Below are 22206 nucleotides of genomic sequence, written 5' to 3'. Positions count from 1 at the left end.
CTTTGCCAGTCTATTTTCGTAATTCACCTCACAAACACAACTTCACGTCAGACGCTCTCAACAATCGTGTAGCAACTGCAGCAAGTTGAAACTTGCAAGCGTTCACCTACCTGCCGTGTGAAGGTGGGGGCACCAGCGTTGCCGGTTCGTGCACAGTGTTGCCAGTCTCATTACTTTCCTAACAGACCACGTATCTCATCTAATCGTTACACTCCAACATGTGAACAGTTTACGTATTAAAATGTTTCTTGAAGATTAAAAAAATTCCCTCTTGGTAATTCATTTTATGTCAATCATATTTACGAACACGTGTTTCACAGCAAATGTCCATCTTTGTCTACGAATCAAAGCAATGCTGTCACTTCGATTCTCAAGACACATGATCAACTATCACTTAACACTAACGAGAAATGTATTGTTTTTTGACATGGAATTACAGAAGAGGCTTTCGAGATTTTTGGGATAGTCTGGATATCGTTAGTAATTCTGGAATTTCGAACGTAATTAACTGGCAAATAACAGTTAAATGTTTAGGAATATTTAAAACAACCTTGGCGGATTTTGTTTTCGTTGCTTTTCATATTTCCCTTACTTCGTATCCAATTTCGAAAAGCTTCAATTCGTGCTGAAAGGACAAAAAATTATGCTGGACTCTGTGGCTGAGTGCTTATCACATCGCGCTGCCACTTCGAATCCCTCTCGGGCATGTTTGTTTGTGGGTGTCCATTCATCAATTTCATTATTTCATCACTCATCCCCATCTTCGCAAATTAGCCAAGAGGCTCAAGACACAAAGTAAAAGAAAATAAATGAATCAATCAGGGAACCAAAAATTATGTATTTAGTGTTTGGTGCAAGACGAATTAGCGGCAACATTGATTCTTATGTAGGTTCGCATGAAGGATTTTTGCACATATCCTGTAAGGAGATCATTTTGCAAGTGAGAAACTGTGGGTTCCATGGTGTAACGGTTAGCACTCTGGACTCTGAATCCAGCGATCCGAGTTCAAATCTCGGTGGGACCTTTACGTGTGATATTTTGGATACTTTCTCTATTTTGGCAACTGCAGTGGTGTTTATATTTAGGAACATATACATTGCAGATGCCAGACGACGAATTTGAATTGACGATCGCCAAATTTTTTGAAGGAAAAATTATTGAGTACCAGCTTGGGTTAAATCAAAAACAACATCCACGTTTTCCGTAGAATGGATCAACATGTTTAGAATTATTCCAGATTTACGCTACGAAGCTACGGAAATGATTGTTCTACACGCTTAGTTTTGACTCGTGTGTGAGAAGTGGCACTTGTTTTGTTTGAGTCTAAAATCTGGAAAGGAATTCAAGGAGACTGGTTGTCTGGAAGAACGAAATATTTCCTAATTATCTCCGGCATGGTCTAGTGGCTAGGATACCTGGCTTTCACCCAGGAGGCCCGGGTTCGATTCCCGGTGTCGGAAAGATTCTTTTAAATCGTCCAAAGCGAAAGAAAGATGGGAGTGACTTGAACAACCAATATCTATGTGCATGAACTCACCTTCTTCGTACCGGGGTAACACGCATGATGACGTTGTCAAATCACTAGCAACCTGTAGGTTTTGATCAATTTATGGTTGATGGGAAGGAGTACTCTAACAAGATTTACGACTTAATGTGTACCTTGGAGCTGCGTAAAATCTACAATATAGTTTATTAGATCCTACAGTATTCCTCGCAACTTTATCAGATATAAGCAGGTAACTCAACTAGGTGTATTTGATGTCCATCTCGTGTTTGCTGATATTAAGTGCTCATCTAATCGTTACACTCCAACATGTGAACAGTTTACGTATTAAAATGTTTCTTGAAGATTAAATAAATTCCCCCTTGGAAATTCTTTTTATGTCAATCATATTTACGAACACGTGTTTCACAGCAAATGAAGGGTTGTTGGTCCATCTTTGTCTACGAAACAAAGCAATGCTGTCACTTCGATTCTCAAGACACATGATCAACTATAAATTAACACTAACTAGAAATGTATTGTTTTTAGACATGGAATTACAGAAGAGGCTTTCGAGATTTTAGGATAGTCTGGATATCGTTAGTAATTCTGGAATTTCTAACGTAATTAACTGGCAAATAACAGTTAAATGTTTAGGAATATTTAAAACAACCTTGGCGGATTTTGTTTTCGTTGCTTTTCATATTTCCCTTACTTCGTACCCAATTTCGAAAAGCTTAAATTCGTGCTGATTAAGAACGACATAAATCAATTGATTGCTTCACTTTGAGCGACAGTGCATTTCAAACTTAAAATGTTCTTAGCTCTCGTGAGTTTATAGTTACAGTAGTTTCTTTGTCAGTGAATCCAGTGACATGAGATGAAATAACGCTGGCGTAACTTGGAAAATGTGATAACCGTAATTTGACTGACGATTGATATTTACGAATTTGTAATGAACGTATACGAAACACAATTCAATTTCCGCATGTTTTCAACTTGTATAGGAAAATATAATTGTTCATCCAAGCTGACAAGCAAGAAGAAAGTAATGATACATGAATTCATAATCAATCAATTCCAAATTGTGAAATATCCTGTTGCCACTCAGACTGCTGAGAATTCGTAGAATCAGGTGTCGATACGATTAATGTTGCCAAACTAGATGGTCTAAAAAGACGAAATCTAACCTGATAGTTTTGGTTGTTGAATGTAACGTGCGTGGCCTCCGGCATGGTCTAGTGGCTAGGATACCTGGCTCTCACCCAGGAGGCCCGGGTTCGATTCCCGGTGCCGGAAAGATGCAGTTTTTATCCTTTGTCACTTGGAGGATACTTACCTAACGTAAATAGATAGCCGCACATCTTGAATTTGAATGAGGACATAACGTCTCGTATCCTTTAACTCTCACAAAAATTAATATTTTTCATATTAACCCAGGAATAACTTCACGGGTGAAAGTGTTCCTAATGCGTCCATAGTTCCTATTGCAATGCATGGGCGTCGGGAAGGGGTAGCAAAGGGGGGCCGTGGAACTCATGTCCATATCTTGTGTTAACATTCCACGTTCAAATTTAAATCACTACTGATCATTCTCACCGTTAATCGACGATCTGACAGCACAAGAGACTTCACTCTTTCCACATTGACATCCGTTTTTGAGGTTGAATGTCTTCCCGCACGAGGTTCTTCTTTCACTTGTTCTCGGCCTTCTAAAAAGGACTTGTGCCATCTCAACACTTGTGCGCTAGATAGTGCATGTTCTCCATAAGCCCTTTGGAACTTTTCATAAGTCACAGTAGCGGATTCGCCAAGCTTAACACAAAATTTGATGGCACAACTTTGGTCAAATCTTTGCCAGTCTATTTTCGTAATTCACCTCACAAACACAACTTCACGTCAGACGCTCTCAACAATCGTGTAGCAACTGCAGCAAGTTGAAACTTGCAAGCGTTCACCTACCTGCCGTGTGAAGGTGGGGGCACCAGCGTTGCCGGTTCGTGCACAGTGTTGCCAGTCTCATTACTTTCCTAACAGACCACGTATCTCATCTAATCGTTACACTCCAACATGTGAACAGTTTACGTATTAAAATGTTTCTTGAAGATTAAAAAAATTCCCTCTTGGTAATTCATTTTATGTCAATCATATTTACGAACACGTGTTTCACAGCAAATGTCCATCTTTGTCTACGAATCAAAGCAATGCTGTCACTTCGATTCTCAAGACACATGATCAACTATCACTTAACACTAACGAGAAATGTATTGTTTTTTGACATGGAATTACAGAAGAGGCTTTCGAGATTTTTGGGATAGTCTGGATATCGTTAGTAATTCTGGAATTTCGAACGTAATTAACTGGCAAATAACAGTTAAATGTTTAGGAATATTTAAAACAACCTTGGCGGATTTTGTTTTCGTTGCTTTTCATATTTCCCTTACTTCGTATCCAATTTCGAAAAGCTTCAATTCGTGCTGAAAGGACAAAAAATTATGCAGGACTCTGTGGCTGAGTGCTTATCACATCGCGCTGCCACTTCGAATCCCTCTCGGGCATGTTTGTTTGTGGGTGTCCATTCATCAATTTCATTATTTCATCACTCATCCCCATCTTCGCAAATTAGCCAAGAGGCTCAAGACACGAAGTAAAAGAAAATAAATGAATCAATCAGGGAACCAAAAATTATGTATTTAGTGTTTGGTGCAAGACGAATTAGCGGCAACATTGATTCTTATGTAGGTTCGCATGAAGGATTTTTGCACATATCCTGTAAGGAGATCATTTTGCAAGTGAGAAACTGTGGGTTCCATGGTGTAACGGTTAGCACTCTGGACTCTGAATCCAGCGATCCGAGTTCAAATCTCGGTGGGACCTTTACGTGTGATATTTTGGATACTTTCTCTATTTTGGCAACTGCAGTGGTGTTTATATTTAGGAACATATACATTGCAGATGCCAGACGACGAATTTGAATTGACGATCGCCAAATTTTTTGAAGGAAAAATTATTGAGTACCAGCTTGGGTTAAATCAAAAACAACATCCACGTTTTCCGTAGAATGGATCAACATGTTTAGAATTATTCCAGATTTACGCTACGAAGCTACGGAAATGATTGTTCTACACGCTTAGTTTTGACTCGTGTGTGAGAAGTGGCACTTGTTTTGTTTGAGTCTAAAATCTGGAAAGGAATTCAAGGAGACTGGTTGTCTGGAAGAACGAAATATTTCCTAATTATCTCCGGCATGGTCTAGTGGCTAGGATACCTGGCTTTCACCCAGGAGGCCCGGGTTCGATTCCCGGTGTCGGAAAGATTCTTTTAAATCGTCCAAAGCGAAAGAAAGATGGGAGTGACTTGAACAACCAATATCTATGTGCATGAACTAACCTTCTTCGTACCGGGGTAACACGCATGATGACGTTGTCAAATCACTAGCAACCTGTAGGTTTTGATCAATTTATGGTTGATGGGAAGGAGTACTCTAACAAGATTTACGACTTAATGTGTACCTTGGAGCTGCGTAAAATCTACAATATAGTTTATTAGATCCTACAGTATTCCTCGCAACTTTATCAGATATAAGCAGGTAACTCAACTAGGTGTATTTGATGTCCATCTCGTGTTTGCTGATATTAAGTGCTCATCTAATCGTTACACTCCAACATGTGAACAGTTTCCGTATTAAAATGTTTCTTGAAGATTAAATAAATTCCCCCTTGGAAATTCTTTTTATGTCAATCATATTTACGAACACGTGTTTCACAGCAAATGAAGGGTTGTTGGTCCATCTTTGTCTACGAAACAAATCAATGCTGTCACTTCGATTCTCAAGACACATGATCAACTATAACTTAACACTAACTAGAAATGTATTGTTTTTAGACATGGAATTACAGAAGAGGCTTTCGAGATTTTAGGATAGTCTGGATATCGTTAGTAATTCTGGAATTTCTAACGTAATTAACTGGCAAATAACAGTTAAATGTTTAGGAATATTTAAAACAACCTTGGCGGATTTTGTTTTCGTTGCTTTTCATATTTCCCTTACTTCGTACCCAATTTTGAAAAGCTTAAATTCGTGCTGATTAAGAACGACATAAATCAATTGATTGCTTCACTTTGAGCGACAGTGCATTTCAAACTTAAAATGTTCTTAGCTCTCGTGAGTTTATAGTTACAGTAGTTTCTTTGTCAGTGAATCCAGTGACATGAGATGAAATAACGCTGGCGTAACTTGGAAAATGTGATAACCGTAATTTGACTGACGATTGATATTTACGAATTTGTAATGAACGTATACGAAACACAATTCAATTTCCGCATGTTTTCAACTTGTATAGGAAAATATAATTGTTCATCTAAGCTGACAAGCAAGAAGAAAGTAATGATACATGAATTCATAATCAATCAATTCCAAATTGTGAAATATCCTGTTGCCACTCAGACTGCTGAGAATTCGTAGAATCAGGTGTCGATACGATTAATGTTGCCAAACTAGATGGTCTAAAAAGACGAAATCTAACCTGATAGTTTTGGTTGTTGAATGTAACGTGCGTGGCCTCCGGCATGGTCTAGTGGCTAGGATACCTGGCTCTCACCCAGGAGGCCCGGGTTCGATTCCCGGTGCCGGAAAGATGCAGTTTTTATCCTTTGTCACTTGGAGGATACTTACCTAACGTAAATAGATAGCCGCACATCTTGAATTTGAATGAGGACATAACGTCTCGTATCCTTTAACTCTCACAAAAATTAATATTTTTCATATTAACCCAGGAATAACTTCACGGGTGAAAGTGTTCCTAATGCGTCCATAGTTCCTATTGCAATGCATGGGCGTCGGGAAGGGGTAGCAAAGGGGGGCCGTGGAACTCATGTCCATATCTTGTGTTAACATTCCACGTTCAAATTTAAATCACTACTGATCATTCTCACCGTTAATCGACGATCTGACAGCACAAGAGACTTCACTCTTTCCACATTGACATCCGTTTTTGAGGTTGAATGTCTTCCCGCACGAGGTTCTTCTTTCACTTGTTCTCGGCCTTCTAAAAAGGACTTGTGCCATCTCAACACTTGTGCGCTAGATAGTGCATGTTCTCCATAAGCCCTTTGGAACTTTTCATAAGTCACAGTAACGGATTCGCCAAGCTTAACACAAAATTTGATGGCACAACTTTGGTCAAAACTTTGCCAGTCTATTTTCGTAATTCACCTCACAAACACAACTTCACGTCAGACGCTCTCAACAATCGTGTAGCAACTGCAGCAAGTTGAAACTTGCAAGCGTTCACCTACCTGCCGTGTGAAGGTGGGGGCACCAGCGTTGCCGGTTCGTGCACAGTGTTGCCAGTCTCATTACTTTCCTAACAGACCACGTATCTCATCTAATCGTTACACTCCAACATGTGAAAAGTTTACGTATTAAAATGTTTCTTGAAGATTAAAAAAATTCCCTCTTCCTAATTCATTTTATGTCAATCATATTTACGAACACGTGTTTCACAGCAAATGTCCATCTTTGTCTACGAATCAAAGCAATGCTGTCACTTCGATTCTCAAGACACATGATCAACTATCACTTAACACTAACGAGAAATGTATTGTTTTTTGACATGGAATTACAGAAGAGGCTTTCGAGATTTTTGGGATAGTCTGGATATCGTTAGTAATTCTGGAATTTCGAACGTAATTAACTGGCAAATAACAGTTAAATGTTTAGGAATATTTAAAACAACCTTGGCGGATTTTGTTTTCGTTGCTTTTCATATTTCCCTTACTTCGTATCCAATTTCGAAAAGCTTCAATTCGTGCTGAAAGGACAAAAAATTATGCTGGACTCTGTGGCTGAGTGCTTATCACATCGCGCTGCCACTTCGAATCCCTCTCGGGCATGTTTGTTTGTGGGTGTCCATTCATCAATTTCATTATTTCATCACTCATCCCCATCTTCGCAAATTAGCCAAGAGGCTCAAGACACGAAGTAAAAGAAAATAAATGAATCAATCAGGGAACCAAAAATTATGTATTTAGTGTTTGGTGCAAGACGAATTAGCGGCAACATTGATTCTTATGTAGGTTCGCATGAAGGATTTTTGCACATATCCTGTAAGGAGATCATTTTGCAAGTGAGAAACTGTGGGTTCCATGGTGTAACGGTTAGCACTCTGGACTCTGAATCCAGCGATCCGAGTTCAAATCTCGGTGGGACCTTTACGTGTGATATTTTGGATACTTTCTCTATTTTGGCAACTGCAGTGGTGTTTATATTTAGGAACATATACATTGCAGATGCCAGACGACGAATTTGAATTGACGATCGCCAAATTTTTTGAAGGAAAAATTATTGAGTACCAGCTTGGGTTAAATCAAAAACAACATCCACGTTTTCCGTAGAATGGATCAACATGTTTAGAATTATTCCAGATTTACGCTACGAAGCTACGGAAATGATTGTTCTACACGCTTAGTTTTGACTCGTGTGTGAGAAGTGGCACTTGTTTTGTTTGAGTCTAAAATCTGGAAAGGAATTCAAGGAGACTGGTTGTCTGGAAGAACGAAATATTTCCTAATTATCTCCGGCATGGTCTAGTGGCTAGGATACCTGGCTTTCACCCAGGAGGCCCGGGTTCGATTCCCGGTGTCGGAAAGATTCTTTTAAATCGTCCAAAGCGAAAGAAAGATGGGAGTGACTTGAACAACCAATATCTATGTGCATGAACTAACCTTCTTCGTACCGGGGTAACACGCATGATGACGTTGTCAAATCACTAGCAACCTGTAGGTTTTGATCAATTTATGGTTGATGGGAAGGAGTACTCTAACAAGATTTACGACTTAATGTGTACCTTGGAGCTGCGTAAAATCTACAATATAGTTTATTAGATCCTACAGTATTCCTCGCAACTTTATCAGATATAAGCAGGTAACTCAACTAGGTGTATTTGATGTCCATCTCGTGTTTGCTGATATTAAGTGCTCATCTAATCGTTACACTCCAACATGTGAACAGTTTCCGTATTAAAATGTTTCTTGAAGATTAAATAAATTCCCCCTTGGAAATTCTTTTTATGTCAATCATATTTACGAACACGTGTTTCACAGCAAATGAAGGGTTGTTGGTCCATCTTTGTCTACGAAACAAATCAATGCTGTCACTTCGATTCTCAAGACACATGATCAACTATAACTTAACACTAACTAGAAATGTATTGTTTTTAGACATGGAATTACAGAAGAGGCTTTCGAGATTTTAGGATAGTCTGGATATCGTTAGTAATTCTGGAATTTCTAACGTAATTAACTGGCAAATAACAGTTAAATGTTTAGGAATATTTAAAACAACCTTGGCGGATTTTGTTTTCGTTGCTTTTCATATTTCCCTTACTTCGTACCCAATTTCGAAAAGCTTAAATTCGTGCTGATTAAGAACGACATAAATCAATTGATTGCTTCACTTTGAGCGACAGTGCATTTCAAACTTAAAATGTTCTTAGCTCTCGTGAGTTTATAGTTACAGTAGTTTCTTTGTCAGTGAATCCAGTGACATGAGATGAAATAACGCTGGCGTAACTTGGAAAATGTGATAACCGTAATTTGACTGACGATTGATATTTACGAATTTGTAATGAACGTATACGAAACACAATTCAATTTCCGCATGTTTTCAACTTGTATAGGAAAATATAATTGTTCATCTAAGCTGACAAGCAAGAAGAAAGTAATGATACATGAATTCATAATCAATCAATTCCAAATTGTGAAATATCCTGTTGCCACTCAGACTGCTGAGAATTCGTAGAATCAGGTGTCGATACGATTAATGTTGCCAAACTAGATGGTCTAAAAAGACGAAATCTAACCTGATAGTTTTGGTTGTTGAATGTAACGTGCGTGGCCTCCGGCATGGTCTAGTGGCTAGGATACCTGGCTCTCACCCAGGAGGCCCGGGTTCGATTCCCGGTGCCGGAAAGATGCAGTTTTTATCCTTTGTCACTTGGAGGATACTTACCTAACGTAAATAGATAGCCGCACATCTTGAATTTGAATGAGGACATAACGTCTCGTATCCTTTAACTCTCACAAAAATTAATATTTTTCATATTAACCCAGGAATAACTTCACGGGTGAAAGTGTTCCTAATGCGTCCATAGTTCCTATTGCAATGCATGGGCGTCGGGAAGGGGTAGCAAAGGGGGGCCGTGGAACTCATGTCCATATCTTGTGTTAACATTCCACGTTCAAATTTAAATCACTACTGATCATTCTCACCGTTAATCGACGATCTGACAGCACAAGAGACTTCACTCTTTCCACATTGACATCCGTTTTTGAGGTTGAATGTCTTCCCGCACGAGGTTCTTCTTTCACTTGTTCTCGGCCTTCTAAAAAGGACTTGTGCCATCTCAACACTTGTGCGCTAGATAGTGCATGTTCTCCATAAGCCCTTTGGAACTTTTCATAAGTCACAGTAGCGGATTCGCCAAGCTTAACACAAAATTTGATGGCACAACTTTGGTCAAAACTTTGCCAGTCTATTTTCGTAATTCACCTCACAAACACAACTTCACGTCAGACGCTCTCAACAATCGTGTAGCAACTGCAGCAAGTTGAAACTTGCAAGCGTTCACCTACCTGCCGTGTGAAGGTGGGGGCACCAGCGTTGCCGGTTCGTGCACAGTGTTGCCAGTCTCATTACTTTCCTAACAGACCACGTATCTCATCTAATCGTTACACTCCAACATGTGAACAGTTTACGTATTAAAATGTTTCTTGAAGATTAAAAAAATTCCCTCTTGGTAATTCATTTTATGTCAATCATATTTACGAACACGTGTTTCACAGCAAATGTCCATCTTTGTCTACGAATCAAAGCAATGCTGTCACTTCGATTCTCAAGACACATGATCAACTATCACTTAACACTAACGAGAAATGTATTGTTTTTTGACATGGAATTACAGAAGAGGCTTTCGAGATTTTTGGGATAGTCTGGATATCGTTAGTAATTCTGGAATTTCGAACGTAATTAACTGGCAAATAACAGTTAAATGTTTAGGAATATTTAAAACAACCTTGGCGGATTTTGTTTTCGTTGCTTTTCATATTTCCCTTACTTCGTATCCAATTTCGAAAAGCTTCAATTCGTGCTGAAAGGACAAAAAATTATGCAGGACTCTGTGGCTGAGTGCTTATCACATCGCGCTGCCACTTCGAATCCCTCTCGGGCATGTTTGTTTGTGGGTGTCCATTCATCAATTTCATTATTTCATCACTCATCCCCATCTTCGCAAATTAGCCAAGAGGCTCAAGACACGAAGTAAAAGAAAATAAATGAATCAATCAGGGAACCAAAAATTATGTATTTAGTGTTTGGTGCAAGACGAATTAGCGGCAACATTGATTCTTATGTAGGTTCGCATGAAGGATTTTTGCACATATCCTGTAAGGAGATCATTTTGCAAGTGAGAAACTGTGGGTTCCATGGTGTAACGGTTAGCACTCTGGACTCTGAATCCAGCGATCCGAGTTCAAATCTCGGTGGGACCTTTACGTGTGATATTTTGGATACTTTCTCTATTTTGGCAACTGCAGTGGTGTTTATATTTAGGAACATATACATTGCAGATGCCAGACGACGAATTTGAATTGACGATCGCCAAATTTTTTGAAGGAAAAATTATTGAGTACCAGCTTGGGTTAAATCAAAAACAACATCCACGTTTTCCGTAGAATGGATCAACATGTTTAGAATTATTCCAGATTTACGCTACGAAGCTACGGAAATGATTGTTCTACACGCTTAGTTTTGACTCGTGTGTGAGAAGTGGCACTTGTTTTGTTTGAGTCTAAAATCTGGAAAGGAATTCAAGGAGACTGGTTGTCTGGAAGAACGAAATATTTCCTAATTATCTCCGGCATGGTCTAGTGGCTAGGATACCTGGCTTTCACCCAGGAGGCCCGGGTTCGATTCCCGGTGTCGGAAAGATTCTTTTAAATCGTCCAAAGCGAAAGAAAGATGGGAGTGACTTGAACAACCAATATCTATGTGCATGAACTAACCTTCTTCGTACCGGGGTAACACGCATGATGACGTTGTCAAATCACTAGCAACCTGTAGGTTTTGATCAATTTATGGTTGATGGGAAGGAGTACTCTAACAAGATTTACGACTTAATGTGTACCTTGGAGCTGCGTAAAATCTACAATATAGTTTATTAGATCCTACAGTATTCCTCGCAACTTTATCAGATATAAGCAGGTAACTCAACTAGGTGTATTTGATGTCCATCTCGTGTTTGCTGATATTAAGTGCTCATCTAATCGTTACACTCCAACATGTGAACAGTTTCCGTATTAAAATGTTTCTTGAAGATTAAATAAATTCCCCCTTGGAAATTCTTTTTATGTCAATCATATTTACGAACACGTGTTTCACAGCAAATGAAGGGTTGTTGGTCCATCTTTGTCTACGAAACAAATCAATGCTGTCACTTCGATTCTCAAGACACATGATCAACTATAACTTAACACTAACTAGAAATGTATTGTTTTTAGACATGGAATTACAGAAGAGGCTTTCGAGATTTTAGGATAGTCTGGATATCGTTAGTAATTCTGGAATTTCTAACGTAATTAACTGGCAAATAACAGTTAAATGTTTAGGAATATTTAAAACAACCTTGGCGGATTTTGTTTTCGTTGCTTTTCATATTTCCCTTACTTCGTACCCAATTTCGAAAAGCTTAAATTCGTGCTGATTAAGAACGACATAAATCAATTGATTGCTTCACTTTGAGCGACAGTGCATTTCAAACTTAAAATGTTCTTAGCTCTCGTGAGTTTATAGTTACAGTAGTTTCTTTGTCAGTGAATCCAGTGACATGAGATGAAATAACGCTGGCGTAACTTGGAAAATGTGATAACCGTAATTTGACTGACGATTGATATTTACGAATTTGTAATGAACGTATACGAAACACAATGCAATTTCCGCATGTTTTCAACTTGTATAGGAAAATATAATTGTTCATCCAAGCTGACAAGCAAGAAGAAAGTAATGATACATGAATTCATAATCAATCAATTCCAAATTGTGAAATATCCTGTTGCCACTCAGACTGCTGAGAATTCGTAGAATCAGGTGTCGATACGATTAATGTTGCCAAACTAGATGGTCTAAAAAGACGAAATCTAACCTGATAGTTTTGGTTGTTGAATGTAACGTGCGTGGCCTCCGGCATGGTCTAGTGGCTAGGATACCTGGCTCTCACCCAGGAGGCACGGGTTCGATTCCCGGTGCCGGAAAGATGCAGTTTTTATCCTTTGTCACTTGGAGGATACTTACCTAACGTAAATAGATAGCCGCACATCTTGAATTTGAATGAGGACATAACGTCTCGTATCCTTTAACTTGTAAAAATTAATATTTTTCATATTAACCCAGGAATAACTTCACGGGTGAAAGTGTTCCTAATGCGTCCATAGTTCCTATTGCAATGCACGGGCGTCGGGAAGGGGTAGCAAAGGGGGGCCGTGGCACTCATGTCCATATCTTGTGTTAACATTCCACGTTCAAATTTAAATCACTACTGATCATTCTCACCGTTAATCGACGATCTGACAGCACAAGAGACTTCACTCTTTCCACATTGACATCCGTTTTTGAGGTTGAATGTCTTCCCGCACGAGGTTCTTCTTTCACTTGTTCTCGGCCTTCTAAAAAGGACTTGTGCCATCTCAACACTTGTGCGCTAGATAGTGCATGTTCTCCATAAGCCCTTTGGAACTTTTCATAAGTCACAGTAGCGGATTCGCCAAGCCTAACACAAAATTTGATGAGTAGTTGTATTTACAATATTATAAACCCGAGAAAGGAAGAGCTCCCCTCAAGCAGATTTGTTTACACTTAAAACTAGCTCAACATGAGCATATGAGCTTTTTGCTCTAGTGTGGAACCCTGCCTAATCCAAGATTTTTTGTAAAAATGCCCTCGGGAATTTTCTGTGAAAGGATGAGCCTCCTCAGATTGATTTGTCTACACTTACAAAAGGCACTTCTGTGAGATTGTTGTCTATAATTCTGTTAAAAATATGCTCTTCTTGATATTGTTTTGGATACACCTGAAATTAAGCCAAAAACCTACACCCACCCATACATATTTACTTCTGGTTTAAGTTCAATTGGGCACCAGGCTCAATTTACTTATCTAATATTAAAACAATGCAATTCTTCTAGAATTGCTCTGTGACCCTCTTATTTCTTACATCATATGTTTACATGTTTCATATTGATTAATGTGTGCAATTTCCGAGTATAGAAGCTTTGCGTGCAAACAAAATTGCATCAGCCAGGAAATTCCCGTGAAAAATATGCCCCCTCGGAATTTCCCGTGAAAAAGCCCTTGGGAAATTCCTGTTTTTTTCTTCTCGGCCCGGCTTAGGGTATATAAAGAGATTTTGCATTGCATCAGCCAGTATTGTGAGAGTGGCTGAGGAGAACAGATGTGTTGTTACAGTGCTTCTCATACTTACAGGCCTGTTTGATTTTATTCATATTAAATATATTTCTGGTATATTGAACAATATTTTGCCTGATATTTGTTACATCTAGCTTGTTTGTTGTAATCCACTCTTATATAGATTCAGGCTTATATCTGTCCCAGCCTGTTATACAAAAAATCAATACATAACAAGGTCATTGCCATTCTAGATATGCACGTCTGTGCAGGTATTTGTGCTAACTCAGTGTGAATGAATATTTTTTTTTTCCACTTGTAGGCTATTGGCTTTACAACCTGTCATAAAAAGCATAGAGTTTTGATTTGAACCCCAAGAAAGTTTATATAAATACCAAAGCCAAAAAATATTAACACACATACACACACACACACACACAAGAAATATACAAAGCACACAGCTGAACCCAACTTATATTTTTTATTCAGTATAAAGTTTTGAATTGAAGCCCAGAAAATCTTATATAATAAACAACAAGAAAAATGCCAAAACAAAAATATTGTGACCAATGCAATAAAAATATATTTAGCTCTAATTGGGCCAGACACCAAAAGAATTGTAATCCAGATAAAAGCAGAATACTCACAATAATATGCTCCAAATGCCATAGAGAATATAGCATGCAATACTTCACATATGAACATATAGATACTTCTTCTGCACAGTCATCAACATTTCCAAACAAAATTGATTGGAAATATTTGTGTGATTGCCCTGTATAACTTAGATTGCAAGGCCAAATTTTGTAATTTTCTAGACCAGGAACTTGACCCTGTGCACCAGAAACAGGCTCTCCACAAATTATGTGAACATCATGGAGCACACAATATATTTTACAATTTTCAGAATGTCAATTTAAATTCAGGAACAAGAGATTTGGATTTGATGTATCTGGAAATATCTTTGCATCTTGAATCAACCTGCAAACAATATTACATGTTAGGCTGGGCTATTTCAACAGCAGTAAATATTTACCAAATGTTTCAATGTTAAAAAACAATCAGAATAATATCTTCCAGGAAATATAGATACCTGAACATGCAAACATATTTTGAAAGAAGAAATATTGCAAGATATATAAAATCAGACCACCTGTTGGATTGTTTTAGGGAAAAATTTGAAAATCTATCAGAGTATGATTTTTTTAAAGTGCAAAATGAAACAGAGGCAAGATGGGTACTTGACAGTGATGTTGGGTTTGGGTATGTGAGCATAGAATTGGGTTCTGAATATGATGATTATGAATCCAATACATACTGGCATAGAATTGATGCATACCTGTTGCATTGTTATTGGGGAAAATATGTTGCTTTTTTTACAAAAAGTACTTCAAGTTTAGAAAAATTTAGGTTTTACAAATTTTTCCATGATCATAGAATTTATACAAACAGCAGGTGGCCTGTTGATGACATAACATGGGACACAACAATTTCCATACTTGATGAGGCAGGAAAATTGGATGTAAATTCTGGTTTATATTTTAATGAGTTGATTATGTACCTGCTTAAAAACAATATCAATTCTGGCTTATTCAATACAAGATGGACTTAAATAATTAGAGTTTTTACACAAAATATTTTTTTTGCTAACAATTTCAAGTTCCTTGAGTGGGAATATGTTGTTTTTAAGATCAGCATTGATTCTGTAGTACAGCATTGCTGTGGAACATGTTAAGTCCTTGGATTCTGTCACACCCATTCTAATACAATTAATATCACAAGTACCATTACAAGGCACGCACCGCATAAAATCATAATTCCAAGCGATGGCATGGAGTAATTATTTTTCCACGATTCCATATCAAACAAAAAAATTATACTGCAATTGGAGCTTCAGCAGTTCGGGACTGTGCAATATATTGTCTATAAATATAGGAAAAATAATATTGTACGGGTTGCAAACAAAACTCCCAAAGCTTATGTATTTCAGGTTTCTTAAATTTGAAACAGAATCCAAACTGTCTGGAAGTTCATAAAAGTGAAGCCATTCTACAAGCGGGTCTATCTCAGCTTTTGCATGATATATTTGAGCAAGAGGTGATGTGTTTATAATATTTGTTGGTATAGAGGTTTGTTCTGAGTACAATTATATCTTATCAATTATGAACAGCTCTGCTGCATGTTGTGATGATGAATATCTAGTCCCTAAACCTAACAGAGCTGTTCAGTGATGTTGTTATTGGGAACAGGATTCAAATCCTACACAGATTTATGGATAGGAGTGAAGAATTAATTTTTGCTATGAAATTATATCTAGATCCCTGTGCAATAATGCTGTTATTGGGAACAGGATTCAAATCCTACACAGATACAGATTCTTGCTGAGCTTAATAGGTGATTGTCATGGAAGATACTCAATATTTCTGCTGTTATTAGGTACAAAATTCAATTACACAGACACAGATATAATATCTAGATGCATACAGAACTGTGGTTTCTATCAATCTATACTCAATATCCCTATACCTGACAGCTGTGCGGTGATGCTGTTATTGGGAACAAGATTCAAATCCCACACAGAAACAGATTTTTGCTGGGCTTAGAACTATTATGGATAGGTGATTGCCATGAAATAATATCCCTATACCTGACAGAGCTGTGCAGTGATGCTGTTATTGGGAACAATTTTAACAGAGCTGTGGTTTCCATAAATCTATACTCAATATCCCTATACCTGACAGAGCTGTGCAGTGATGCTGTTATTGGAACAGGATTCAAATATACAGATCCTTGCTAAACTTAGAACTATGCCATGAACAAAACTGTGCGGTGATATAATTATTGAGAACAGCATTCAAATCCTACACACATACAAATCTTTGCTGAGCTTAGAGTAAAGATACCAGTGATATAATTATTGGGAACAGGATTCAAATTTTGGAACTATTATGGATAGGTGATTACCATGAAGATACTCAATATTTTTGTTATTAGGTTCAAGATTCAATTATACAGTTACAAAAATATTCATTAACAGAGCTGTGCGGTGATGTTGTTATTGGGAACAGGATTCAAATCCTACACAGATACAGAGCCTTGGAATTATTATGGATAGGTGATTGCCATGAAGATAGATACTCAATATCCCTTTACATGACAGAGCTGTGCAATTATTGGGAATTGGAACTTAGGTACAAGATTCAATTACACAGATACAGACACGGAAATAATATCTAGATAATAATTTTTAACAGAGCTGTAGTTTCCATAAATTTATACTCAATATCCTATACCGTGCAGTGATGCTGTTATTGGGAACAAGCTTCAAATCTCACACAGATATAGAGCTTTGGAATTATTATAGATAAGTGATTGCCATGAAGATAGATATTCAATATCTTATTAGACACAAACACAGAAATAATATTTATCAATAAATTTATAATATCCCTATACCTGACAAAACTATGCAGTGATGCTATTATTGGGAGCAAGAGGATAGATATTAGATACAGATACAGAAATAATATTTTCCATAAATCTATACTCAATATCCCTATACCTGACAGAGCTGTGCGGTGATGTTGTTATTGGGAACAGGATTCAAATCATGGATAGGTGATTGTCATGAGGATAGATATTAGATACAGACACAGAAATAATATTTTCCATCAATCTATACTCAATATCCCTATACCTGACAGAGCTGTGCGGTGATGTTGTTATTGGGAACAGGATTCAAATCATGGATAGGTGATTGCCATGAGGATAGATACTCAATATCTCTGCTGTTATTGGACACAAACACAGAGAATGAAATAATATTTAATAACATAAATCTATACTCAATATCCCTATACCTAACAGAGCTGTGTAGTGATGCTGTTATTGGGAACAGGATTCAAATCATGGATAGGTGATTGCCATGAGGATAGATATTAGATATAGATATAGAAATAATATTTATCCATAAATCTATACTCGATTTAATAGAGCTGTGTAGCGATGCTGTTATTGGGAACAGGATTGACATCATGGATAGGTGATTGCCCATATACCTAACAAAGCTGTGCGGTGATATAATTATTGGGAACAGGATTCAAATCTTACACAGATACAGAGCGGAATTATTATGGATAGGTGATTGTCATGAAGATAGATATTAGACACAAACAGATACAGAGCCTTGCTGAGCTTGGAATTATTATAGATCGGTAATTGTCATAAAGAACACAGAGAATGAAATAATATCTAGTAAATAAATTTTTGTAAATCTATACTCAATATCCTTTTGACAGAGCATTGTTCCTTTATAAACGTTTCAACATACGTTCCAGCAAAACTGTACCTATTAGGGTATGTATTATTCACATCTTATCCATAACATATCAGCAAGAGTAAATAATATTTTCAAGGCAGCCTACACAACACAGCTCTGTTAGAGATAGGGATTATGACAATAACAATATCAACAAGGCTCTATATCTATGTGTGAGATTTGTACCTACACAACACAGCTCTGTTAGGGATTCATAACAGTTCCATGCTGTAGAAATATCAGCAAGACTCTATTAGATGTTATTTCCATAGTAATCACCTGTCCATAATAATCCCAAGCTCAGCAAGGCTCTGTATCTGTGTGGGATTTGTAATTGTTAGAGATAGGGATATTAAGTATAGAATTAATACTAAATATTATTTTATTTTCTGTATCTGTATCTAATATCTATCTGTGCTCTGTTGGGTATAGGATATTGAGTTAAAATATTTCTCCTCTCTAAACAACAGAGCTCAGCTCTGTTTAGTATAGGATACTGAGTATAAATTCTATTAAAATATTTTCTTCTTCTCTTCTCTTCTCATCTCTACCATGCTGAACAGAGCACAGCTCTGTTAGGTATAGGATATTGAGTTAAAATATTTCTCTTCTCTAAACTGTACCTACAACAGAGCATAGCTCTGTTAATATAGGATAGGGGATTTAATTCTTTTTTTCTTCCCTTCTCATATCTACCATGCTGAACAGAGCACAGCTATATTAATAATTATTCTTCTTATTAGCGGCGAGCACAGTTTTGTTAGGATTTAAATTCTTCTTGCCGATAACAGTACAGCTCTCTCATATTCCCGCCGCTGAGGTGTGGAATCAATATATTGATTATCTCCACGCCCGGGCAGTTCTCAGATTCCCGCCGCGGAGCTGTGGGATCAACACTCCCGGTGCGGAGCTGTGGGATCAATACTCGGGGCAGTTCCTCAGATTCCCGCGGCGCGGAGCTGGGGAATCAATACTCCCTGCGGGGCAGTTCCTCAGATTCCCGCGCGGAGCTGGGGAATCAATACTCCCCGCCCGGGCAGTTCTCAACTTCCCGCGCGGAGTTTTTTGCACAGTTTTGCGTGTAACAGTACTAGGGTATATATTTTTCTGATGGGTGTACATACAATTGGGCCAGTTCTCAACTTCCCGTGCGGAGCTGTGCGGAGCTGTGCGGTGATGCTGATATTGGGAACAAGCTTTAATACTGAGCTTGGAATTATTATAGATAGGCATGAAGATAGATATTAGATACAGATACAGAAAATAAAATAATATTTAGTATTAATTCTATACTTAATATCCCTATCTCTAACAATTACAAATCCCACACAGATACAGAGCCTTGCTGAGCTTGGAATTATTATGGACAGGTGATTACTATGGAAATAACATCTAATAGAGTCTTGCTGATATTTCTACAGCATGGAACTGTTATGAATCCCTAACAGAGCTGTGTTGTGTAGGTACAAATCTCACACATAGATATAGAGCCTTGTTGATATTGTTATTGTCATAATCCCTATCTCTAACAGAGCTGTGTTGTGTAGGCTGCCTTGAAAATATTATTTACTCTTGCTGATATGTTATGGATAAGATGTGAATAATACATACCCTAATAGGTACAGTTTTGCTGGAACGTATGTTGAAACGTTTATAAAGGAACAATGCTCTGTCAAAAGGATATTGAGTATAGATTTACAAAAATTTATTTACTAGATATTATTTCATTCTCTGTGTTCTTTATGACAATTACCGATCTATAATAATTCCAAGCTCAGCAAGGCTCTGTATCTGTTTGTGTCTAATATCTATCTTCATGACAATCACCTATCCATAATAATTCCGCTCTGTATCTGTGTAAGATTTGAATCCTGTTCCCAATAATTATATCACCGCACAGCTTTGTTAGGTATATGGGCAATCACCTATCCATGATGTCAATCCTGTTCCCAATAACAGCATCGCTACACAGCTCTATTAAATCGAGTATAGATTTATGGATAAATATTATTTCTATATCTATATCTAATATCTATCCTCATGGCAATCACCTATCCATGATTTGAATCCTGTTCCCAATAACAGCATCACTACACAGCTCTGTTAGGTATAGGGATATTGAGTATAGATTTATGTTATTAAATATTATTTCATTCTCTGTGTTTGTGTCCAATAACAGCAGAGATATTGAGTATCTATCCTCATGGCAATCACCTATCCATGATTTGAATCCTGTTCCCAATAACAACATCACCGCACAGCTCTGTCAGGTATAGGGATATTGAGTATAGATTGATGGAAAATATTATTTCTGTGTCTGTATCTAATATCTATCCTCATGACAATCACCTATCCATGATTTGAATCCTGTTCCCAATAACAACATCACCGCACAGCTCTGTCAGGTATAGGGATATTGAGTATAGATTTATGGAAAATATTATTTCTGTATCTGTATCTAATATCTATCCTCTTGCTCCCAATAATAGCATCACTGCATAGTTTTGTCAGGTATAGGGATATTATAAATTTATTGATAAATATTATTTCTGTGTTTGTGTCTAATAAGATATTGAATATCTATCTTCATGGCAATCACTTATCTATAATAATTCCAAAGCTCTATATCTGTGTGAGATTTGAAGCTTGTTCCCAATAACAGCATCACTGCACGGTATAGGATATTGAGTATAAATTTATGGAAACTACAGCTCTGTTAAAAATTATTATCTAGATATTATTTCCGTGTCTGTATCTGTGTAATTGAATCTTGTACCTAAGTTCCAATTCCCAATAATTGCACAGCTCTGTCATGTAAAGGGATATTGAGTATCTATCTTCATGGCAATCACCTATCCATAATAATTCCAAGGCTCTGTATCTGTGTAGGATTTGAATCCTGTTCCCAATAACAACATCACCGCACAGCTCTGTTAATGAATATTTTTGTAACTGTATAATTGAATCTTGAACCTAATAACAAAAATATTGAGTATCTTCATGGTAATCACCTATCCATAATAGTTCCAAAATTTGAATCCTGTTCCCAATAATTATATCACTGGTATCTTTACTCTAAGCTCAGCAAAGATTTGTATGTGTGTAGGATTTGAATGCTGTTCTCAATAATTATATCACCGCACAGTTTTGTTCATGGCATAGTTCTAAGTTTAGCAAGGATCTGTATATTTGAATCCTGTTCCAATAACAGCATTACTGCACAGCTCTGTCAGGTATAGGGATATTATTTCATGGCAATCACCTATCCATAATAGTTCTAAGCCCAGCAAAAATCTGTTTCTGTGTGGGATTTGAATCTTGTTCCCAATAACAGCATCACCGCACAGCTGTCAGGTATAGGGATATTGAGTATAGATTGATAGAAACCACAGTTCTGTATGCATCTAGATATTATATCTGTGTCTGTGTAATTGAATTTTGTACCTAATAACAGCAGAAATATTGAGTATCTTCCATGACAATCACCTATTAAGCTCAGCAAGAATCTGTATCTGTGTAGGATTTGAATCCTGTTCCCAATAACAGCATTATTGCACAGGGATCTAGATATAATTTCATAGCAAAAATTAATTCTTCACTCCTATCCATAAATCTGTGTAGGATTTGAATCCTGTTCCCAATAACAACATCACTGCACAGCTCTGTTAGGTTTAGGGACTAGATATTCATCATCACAACATGCAGCAGAGCTGTTCATAATTGATAAGATATAATTGTACTCAGAACAAACCTCTATACCAACAAATATTATAAACACATCACCTCTTGCTCAAATATATCATGCAAAAGCTGAGATAGACCCGCTTGTAGAATGGCTTCACTTTTATGAACTTCCAGACAGTTTGGATTCTGTTTCAAATTTAAGAAACCTGAAATACATAAGCTTTGGGAATTTTGTTTGCAACCCGTACAATATTATTTTTCCT

General features: G+C 37.3%; 12 non-coding genes across 12 annotated transcripts; all 12 read left to right on the top strand.

Annotated features, from left to right (window-relative positions):
• Nucleotides 1-953: 953 nt before the first annotated feature.
• TRNAQ-CUG (transfer RNA glutamine (anticodon CUG)) lies at nt 954-1025 on the top strand. The gene has a single exon. It is a non-coding gene; the product is annotated as a tRNA-Gln (tRNA).
• Nucleotides 1026-1389: 364 nt separating this feature from the next.
• On the top strand, nt 1390-1461 carry TRNAE-UUC (transfer RNA glutamic acid (anticodon UUC)). The gene has a single exon. It is a non-coding gene; the product is annotated as a tRNA-Glu (tRNA).
• A 1250-nt stretch (nt 1462-2711) lies between these two features.
• TRNAE-CUC (transfer RNA glutamic acid (anticodon CUC)) lies at nt 2712-2783 on the top strand. The gene has a single exon. It is a non-coding gene; the product is annotated as a tRNA-Glu (tRNA).
• A 1506-nt stretch (nt 2784-4289) lies between these two features.
• Nucleotides 4290-4361, top strand: TRNAQ-CUG (transfer RNA glutamine (anticodon CUG)). The gene has a single exon. It is a non-coding gene; the product is annotated as a tRNA-Gln (tRNA).
• Nucleotides 4362-4725: 364 nt separating this feature from the next.
• TRNAE-UUC (transfer RNA glutamic acid (anticodon UUC)) lies at nt 4726-4797 on the top strand. The gene has a single exon. It is a non-coding gene; the product is annotated as a tRNA-Glu (tRNA).
• Nucleotides 4798-6047: 1250 nt separating this feature from the next.
• Nucleotides 6048-6119, top strand: TRNAE-CUC (transfer RNA glutamic acid (anticodon CUC)). The gene has a single exon. It is a non-coding gene; the product is annotated as a tRNA-Glu (tRNA).
• A 1506-nt stretch (nt 6120-7625) lies between these two features.
• TRNAQ-CUG (transfer RNA glutamine (anticodon CUG)) lies at nt 7626-7697 on the top strand. The gene has a single exon. It is a non-coding gene; the product is annotated as a tRNA-Gln (tRNA).
• Nucleotides 7698-8061: 364 nt separating this feature from the next.
• TRNAE-UUC (transfer RNA glutamic acid (anticodon UUC)) lies at nt 8062-8133 on the top strand. Its single transcript has one exon. It is a non-coding gene; the product is annotated as a tRNA-Glu (tRNA).
• A 1250-nt stretch (nt 8134-9383) lies between these two features.
• Nucleotides 9384-9455, top strand: TRNAE-CUC (transfer RNA glutamic acid (anticodon CUC)). The gene has a single exon. It is a non-coding gene; the product is annotated as a tRNA-Glu (tRNA).
• Nucleotides 9456-10961: 1506 nt separating this feature from the next.
• On the top strand, nt 10962-11033 carry TRNAQ-CUG (transfer RNA glutamine (anticodon CUG)). Its single transcript has one exon. It is a non-coding gene; the product is annotated as a tRNA-Gln (tRNA).
• Nucleotides 11034-11397: 364 nt separating this feature from the next.
• On the top strand, nt 11398-11469 carry TRNAE-UUC (transfer RNA glutamic acid (anticodon UUC)). Its single transcript has one exon. It is a non-coding gene; the product is annotated as a tRNA-Glu (tRNA).
• Nucleotides 11470-12719: 1250 nt separating this feature from the next.
• On the top strand, nt 12720-12791 carry TRNAE-CUC (transfer RNA glutamic acid (anticodon CUC)). Its single transcript has one exon. It is a non-coding gene; the product is annotated as a tRNA-Glu (tRNA).
• The last annotated feature ends 9415 nt before the right edge of the window (nt 12792-22206 follow it).

This window comes from Lepisma saccharinum, chromosome 13 (assembly GCF_977018435.1).
Source record: "Lepisma saccharinum chromosome 13, izLepSacc3.1, whole genome shotgun sequence".
NCBI classification, from domain to species: Eukaryota; Metazoa; Arthropoda; class Insecta; order Zygentoma; family Lepismatidae; genus Lepisma; species Lepisma saccharinum.
Note: the sequence above shows the minus strand (reverse complement) of the source record. Positions and strands in the feature narration are given on the sequence as shown.